The sequence below is a fragment of the Dama dama genome, chromosome 10 (genome assembly GCF_033118175.1).
Source record: "Dama dama isolate Ldn47 chromosome 10, ASM3311817v1, whole genome shotgun sequence".
Lineage (NCBI taxonomy): Eukaryota > Metazoa > Chordata > Mammalia > Artiodactyla > Cervidae > Dama > Dama dama.
In genome coordinates this window covers 33,775,093-33,782,222 of record NC_083690.1, presented here as the reverse complement: position 1 = coordinate 33,782,222, position 7,130 = coordinate 33,775,093, and the positions used below count along the sequence as shown (strand labels likewise).

At 51.1% G+C, this 7,130-nt stretch overlaps 1 long non-coding RNA gene across 1 annotated transcript; it reads right to left on the bottom strand.

Annotated features, from left to right (window-relative positions):
* Positions 1 to 2,644: 2,644 nt before the first annotated feature.
* On the bottom strand, positions 2,645 to 6,819 carry LOC133063701 (uncharacterized). The gene is made up of 4 exons (XR_009694478.1): positions 6,724 to 6,819; positions 3,597 to 5,587; positions 3,284 to 3,425; positions 2,645 to 3,105 (listed from the first exon to the last, which is right to left on the bottom strand). It is a non-coding gene; the product is annotated as an uncharacterized LOC133063701 (long non-coding RNA).
* Positions 6,820 to 7,130: the final 311 nt, after the last annotated feature.

Genomic DNA, 7,130 nt, shown 5'->3' with positions numbered 1-7,130 from the left:
TTTTTTTCACCCTATTTATCTATACTGTACTTACCCACAATTATCTGGGTTGATTCCCTTGTTTGGGCTTGCCTGGTGGCTCAGACAGTAAAGAATCTGCCTGCAATGCGGGAGACCTGGGTTTGATCCCTAGATGGGAAAGATCCCCTGGAGAAGGGAATGGCAACCCACTCCGGTATTCTTTCTTGCCTGGAGAAAGAGGAGGAGCCCAGCGGGCAACAATCTGTGGGGTGGCAAAGAGTCGGACACGACTGGGTGATTAACACACAGCATTGCCTTGTTTATTGTTTGTTTCCTCCTAGACTGACAGCTTGTTAAGAACAGATACTCTGTCCTGGTCACCCCTTCCCCCCATTGCCCGTAGTGCTGGCCCAGAGTGGATGTTCCATTTGTCCCGAAGGGATAAATGACTGAAAGCAAAAGAGGCTGATCAATCTGGGATGTGTGGCTGTCTGGGTAGGAGCGAGATGAGGCCTGCAGGGGTCAGACCGTGCAGGACAAGAGCAGGGAGCCCCTGGAGGAGGTTGGGTAAAAGTCTCACGACCCAGTTAATCATTCGATCATTCTGGTTGCCATACGTCAAGGGGTCTGGAGGGAGGCAAGGGTACGTGTGGAGGAAATGTGCGCAGAATTGTTTGCTGTGCTGTCTTAATTTCTGAATTGTAAACTGTAAAGCGTTTCAAATATACTGAAAATAATATCACCATTCATGGACTCACTTCTAAGACAGAAGTTAAAGCTTTGCCTCCTTTAAAGAGCAAAAACTTTTTAAAAGAAGGAAAGAGAATGTTTTGGGGGGAGTTCCGTGGTGCTCTAGCAGTTAGGTTAGTGTTCTGTGACCCGGGTTCTTTCCCTGGTTGGGGGAACTGAGATTTGGCAAGCCTTGAGGTATGTCCAGATTAAAAAAAAAATTAGCTACAGTGATGAAAAGGAAAATAAGATTTGTAAAATGAACTTGAAAGCTTGAGGAAGGAACAAGGGTTTTCAAACGTGGACATTTCACCAGTCAAAGAAATCTTAGTAATTTTGCAAGTAAACTTTTCAACGCACAAAAATTGTCTCCGGGCCCACCAGAAACCCCACACGTCCCCTGGGTGTTGGCGCTGTGTCCCGCAGCGTAGGAGGAGCACACACACCTATCGCAGTGTGCGTGCTGAGTTGCTTCAGTCACGTCCATCTCTTTGTGACCCTACGGACTGCAGCCTGCCGGGCTCCTCCGTCCTAACGCAGCACCAGGAGGCATTTTTTTTTTTAAGTGCTCTTCAAAGCTCCAGTCCTGTTATTACTACAGATGAGAGAGCCGAGGGTCACTGAGATTCAGTCTGCGTCTCTGAGGACACCGTGGCCTCTCCAGGACCTCCTTGAGAGCCTTGATGACCCGGGGTTAGGGTCAGTCTGGTCTCAGAGAAGGCGCGCCGGCCACCTGAAAGGCCCTCCCTCCATGGCTGTCTCGGCCTCACTTGGAGTCTCTCTCCCTGAATCTGGCGTCTCTGGGGATGTGGCCTGCTCCTGTCATTCTGGATGACGAGGTCACAAAGTGACCTCCCGTCGGCTGTCTCCCAGGAGTCCCAGAGAAGGCAGTCCATTGACCAGGATATTCACACAGTCAGTCCACGAAGGACCGGCCCTGTGTGAGCTCTCTGTTCTGACCACAGTGAGAGATACAAAACTAAGTCCCATGAGAAGCCTGTGATCTGAAGGTCCTCGAACCTGGAGAGCAAGGGGAGGGAAGGGTCACTGGTGGCAGGAGCGGCCCAGGCCCCATGGGGAGATGACCGGTGAAAAGTGCGAGTGTTAGTTGCTCTGTCGTGTCCGACTCTGTGACCCCATGGACTGTAGCCCGCCAGGCTCCTTTGTGCATGGAATTCTCCAGGCAAGAATACTGGAGTGGGTTGCCATTCCTTTCTCCAGGGGAATCTTCCCAATCCAGGAATCAACGACCTTTGAGCTCATCTGTCAAAGGAAGCCCAGCCTGGGACTTCCTTGGTAGTCCAGTGGTTAGGACTCCAAGCTTCCAATACGAGGAGCACGGGTTCAATCCCTGGTGGGGGAACTAAGATCGTGCATAGTGCGTGGCCAAAAATAAACAAACAAAATTATCATGAAGACAAATCATTTTAAAAAAGGAAGCTCAGGTCAAGTTTAAATCAACATTCCCGAGCAAACGTGTCCAGAGGATGTGTGGTTTTTAAAAGTCTACACCCCTCAGTGAAAAAGCTCAGGTCCCAGCCCCCAGACACCTCTGTTTAGAGGGGCGGGGGCACGATGCCTACACAGGACCTTGAGATGCACCTCCTAAAAGGCCTTCGTTTTTCCTCACAGGGTAGCATTTTAGAAGCGGGTGGGGCTGGGGATTTCAGAGCACCTGTCCTGAGTGGTAAGGAACCCACCTGCCAATGCAGGAGACTAAGAGACTCAGGTTCAGTCCCTGGGTCGAGAGGATCTCCGGGAAGAGGTATGGCAACCCACTCCAGTATTCCTGTCTGGAGAATCCCATGGACAGAGGAGCCTGGCAGGCTACAGTCCATGGGGTTGCAGAGTCAGACACAACTGAAACGACTTAGTGACTTCACACACACACACCTGAGCAGCAATCCTTTAAGAACCCTCCCAGAGAACCAGCTAGTCTACACAAATGCAGTTTCAGTTCAGTGGCTTTTGCATGCAAAGTTTTTCGCTTGGGAAAATTTGAAAAACTGCTTTACGCACTTCTGACCTTCTTAAACAGGGACAAAAGTTTCCCCATGCCTTAGGGTTTTCACGACAGGGGCTGCCTGACTTGTGCGCTGTGATGAGGTGGGAGGAAGGAACAGGGTGGGCTGCCAGCCCCAGGGCTGCCGGGTCTGCCAGACCATTTGCTCCCACATTTGAGAGCCCAGATCATCGGTCCGTTTGGGTTTTTTTCCTTCTCATTTTATTCTGTTTTGTTTATCCATCCAAGCTCTCCCCACTTCCTGCTCTCAATCAGCATGTCTGCCCTGGCCTCCGTGCGACAGCCTCTCAATCCACTCCCATCTCAATCTGGTCTGGATGCCACACTCGAGCTTGAAGTTTGTTCAGTCTTGTCCTGGCTATCCCCGGCAGCTCAGACGGTAAAGGATCTGTCTGCAATGCAGGAGACAATGTTTGATCCCTGTGTCGGGACGATCCTCTGCAAGAGTGCATAGCAACCCAGTGCAGTATTCTTGCCTGGAGAACGCCATGGACAGAGGAGTCCATAGGGTCACAGAGTCAGACATGACTGAAGCGACTTAGCACTCGCACATTTTGTCTAAAGTCTCACCACTTCAGGTGTGGTCCAGGGTCCAGCAGCATCAGTACCAGCCGGAAACAGGTTAGAAATGCAGCGTCCCAGGAATCGCTCCACTAATAATGAGACCGGCAGAACACATCTCAGTACTCAGTAGAGTGTAGGGTCTTCTGTCCTGGCGTGGAAAGAATTCAGCGAGAGGCAGTGACAAGTAGGGAACGGGGATTATTTGTATAGGACGCTTGTGAGGTACAAGCGGGCAGGTGAGGGCGTGCCGCCTCGGGAATTTAGTGGGCTACAGTTTTACAATCAAAGGAAAAGTGGGGAGGGGGAGACGACCACCTACCTCATTCTTTTATTTTAAATTTTATTTATTTGGCCGTTCTTGGTCTTTATTACCGCACAGGCTTTTCTCAGTTTTGGACCCAGGCTCTAGAACGTTCGGCTTCAGTAGTTGCAGCTGGTAGGCTCACCGCTCGTCGTTGTGGTTCTCGGGTTTCTCATCGCGTGGCTTCTCTTGTTGCGGAGCACAGGCTCTAGGCACACAGGCTTCAGGAGTTGTGGCTTCCAGGCTCTAGAGCTTGGCCTCAGTCGTTATGGTGCATGGACTTAGTTGTTCTAAGGCATGTGGAATATTCCCAGACCAGGGTTCAAACCCGAGTCTCCTGCGTTGGCCGGCAGATTCTTTATCACCGAGCCACCGGGGAAGCCCTCTTCCTCATTCTTGAGTAGACCTCAAGTTTCCATCAACAACCCCTCCTCCACATTGGGTGGAGGAGCTTTCCTGTCCCTACGTGGCCAAGCCAAGACTGTCAGGGTGCAAGGGCAAAGAGCAAAAAGGTGGCAGCATATACTGAAACTTGGTGAATCATCTCAGGTTTCAGGACGTCCCCTTTTCCTCACATTTTTGTTTTGCAGGGGCACCGAGAGGCATGTCCTAGGGATCATTACCTTACTGAGTTCACTGGGCAGAATGTGGCTTCTGAGCCCATCACTGTTTTATTGTTTGGGGGCATGTCTCATGCTCCTGCTGTGTGGTTTTGTTGCTAAGCAAGCCTGCTTGGTTGGTGGTTAAGCAAACCTGCTTTCTTAAGTGATCATTAACTGACAGCTTCTCTCATACTTTTTTCTTTACTTACAGTCTCCTAGTGGGATTAACTGTTTAAACACCTACTTTGTCCCATTACTCTCTCCCTATTAGTAAGGTTAAAATGACTGCATTTTAACGCTATGAGGATGATTGCTAAAAGAGCAGGTTTTTGCTTAAGCCTGGCTGCAGAGAATCACCTAGAGATTTTACATAAGTGCAGAGGTTCGAATCCACTCCAGAGGTTCTGATTTAATAGGTCTGGGAGCCTGGGCTTGCAGCCAGGCTGAACCCCTGCTAAGGTGTCAATAAAAGCAGGGGCATCAGTGCAGGTCGGGGGAGGGGGGACACTCCCAACAAGAACGTCAGAGCCAGGGGCAGGCTTGTTAGGCTGAGCTGTGGGTTTTGTCTGTTTCTTCCTTCCTGTTAGGTACTCTGGCGTGGGGTATGTGGACTGCCAGATCAGGAAGCCCACTGTAAGAGGTTCTGGGAATCCTCTAGTGGTCCGGTGGTTAGGACTCTGTGCTTTCACTGCCCAGAGTGCGGGTTCAATCCCTGGTCAGGGAACTAAGATCCCACAAGCTGCATGGCCAAAGAAAGGGGGAAAAAGAAAGGTTCTATACTGAAGAAAATTGTGTGTCCTCACAGGATCAATTAGGGGTTGATTAATTGCACTAAAAAAAAAAAACCTCATTTAAGCAGTTTGACATTCCTTTCAAAGCAATTTCCCCAGGACATTATTTCTCAAGTCCACTCTTTCCGTACCACCTCCTCTGCAAATGATTCACCTGGGTCCAGTCTGGCCAGCTGGTGCCCCAATTTGGGGAGGTGTATTTGATGTCTGCCCTAACCCCAGAATGGCAAAGCATAGATCTCATCTGAAGAAGGCATGCTGAACATTTTAAACAAAGCTGAGTCCCAGCATGCCCACTCATGTTCACACCAGCATGCCACATTCCCTGGGAAGCCCCCAGGGCTTCATTTCCAAGAAGAATGTCTCACAGATGGAAATGTTTTCCTCCTACCTGAGGCAGCTGGGTTCCTCCTGCCCGGCCAGATTCCAGCAAGACCAGATTCCAGCAAGACCGCAACCTCTTACACTCCAGGAAGTGTCCTGGGTGCAGAGATGTGTGGTACACAGGCGGAGGTGGGGAGGACGTGAGGAGACACGGCAAGTGTGAGGTCATAGTGTGTGTAAGGTCCTAAAAGAGTACGGTCTGATGACCATGGAGCAGATGTGTGTGTTCCATCTGAGGGTGGGAACAAGAAGAGATGGCCACAGACAAAATTGGTAATTAAGTCACATCTTCACCCATCCATCCATCCATCTATCCATCCATTCCCTCCATCCTTCCCTCCCTCCCTTCATCCCTTTCTCCACCATCCACCCATGTATCTAACCATCCATCCATCCATGCATCTGTCCATCCATCCATCATGCATCCATCCATCCATCCATGCATCTGTTCACCCATCCCTCCATCCCTCTCTCCATCCATCCATCCATGCATCTATCTATCCATCAACCCATTCATCTATTCACCCATCCCCCATCCCTCCCTCCTTCCCTCCATCCATCCATGTATCTATCCTTCCCCCATCCCTCCATCCATTCATTCTTCTATCCATCTGTCCATGCATCTATCCATCCATCTATCTATCCATGGCTCCATCCCTTCAGCCATCCCTCCCTCCCTCCATCCATCCCTCCCCTCATCCATCTATACACCTCTCCCTCCATCCATTCATTTATTCAATAAGTATTTCTTTAGTGAACAGGGCCAGAGAGTCTAAGCCCTGTTGAAGTGTGGGATATGTATGAGGATGGGCTTCTGCTCAGCAGAAAGTGCTCCAGTAAGGGAAAATCCCAAGTCTGGGATGCGGGGAGGGGGACTCTGAACCCAGATTTGGAGGAAGAATGAGGATGGTTCTTTACAGGAAATGACACCCCGGGACGGGACGGGGCGGCCCTGGGCACCAGGAAAGGGTGTAGTCCGTGCAAACATCTGGGGTAGGGGGGCTCGGAGGACAGTTGAATCCACAGAGGTGAGTTCACACCCGGTGGTGGAGCAATTGGAAGAAGCAAAGGGACAGTGCCTTGAGAAGGTACAGTTTGGGGGAGTGACGGGCGTTCGGAGCGCTCTGTGTAGCGGAGACAAAGGATGCCCGGCAACAGGAAGGGCAGGTGAGGGGCTGGAGAGGCGACCAGGCACTTCTGCGAGGGCCAGAAAGCCAATCCTGTCCCACACCGAGGAATGCGGATGAAGGGAGTCGACGACTGGGAGAACAGGATGCCTCGGAGGGTTAAGCCGCATCCGGTCTGACTTGGAGGGCACTGGAGTCCCAAACCCGGTCTCCAATCAGGAGCGAGAGCCCCAAACCCAACCTGTAGAGGAGATGGAGGTGGGCGGGTCCCAAGTAGGCATTGTCCTGGCGGCCCCCACTCTGGACAGTCCCCGATCAAATGCCACCTCTCCCCCGCCAGCCGCAAATATTTACATCCTGTTTAGGCCGAGGCCTCCTAGGGCCTCAGTTTTCATGAATAAAAGATGAGTTTCCAGGCCGAGCCGAGAAGGGGAAGAAACCCCCGCCAGCTGGTAGGGACCAGAGACAGTTTAGCGTTTCGGTTGCTGTCGCCGGCCGCGTGGTATTTGGAGGAAATTTGAATTGGCCGGGTCAAGGTGACCCGGGGCGGGAGATTTGGTTTTTTCTATAGTATCTGAGAGTTCCTGGATCTAAACTACTTGCAGCGCATGTACCCTGAACTTTTTTCATAGGGCTGTTCCCTGAGAA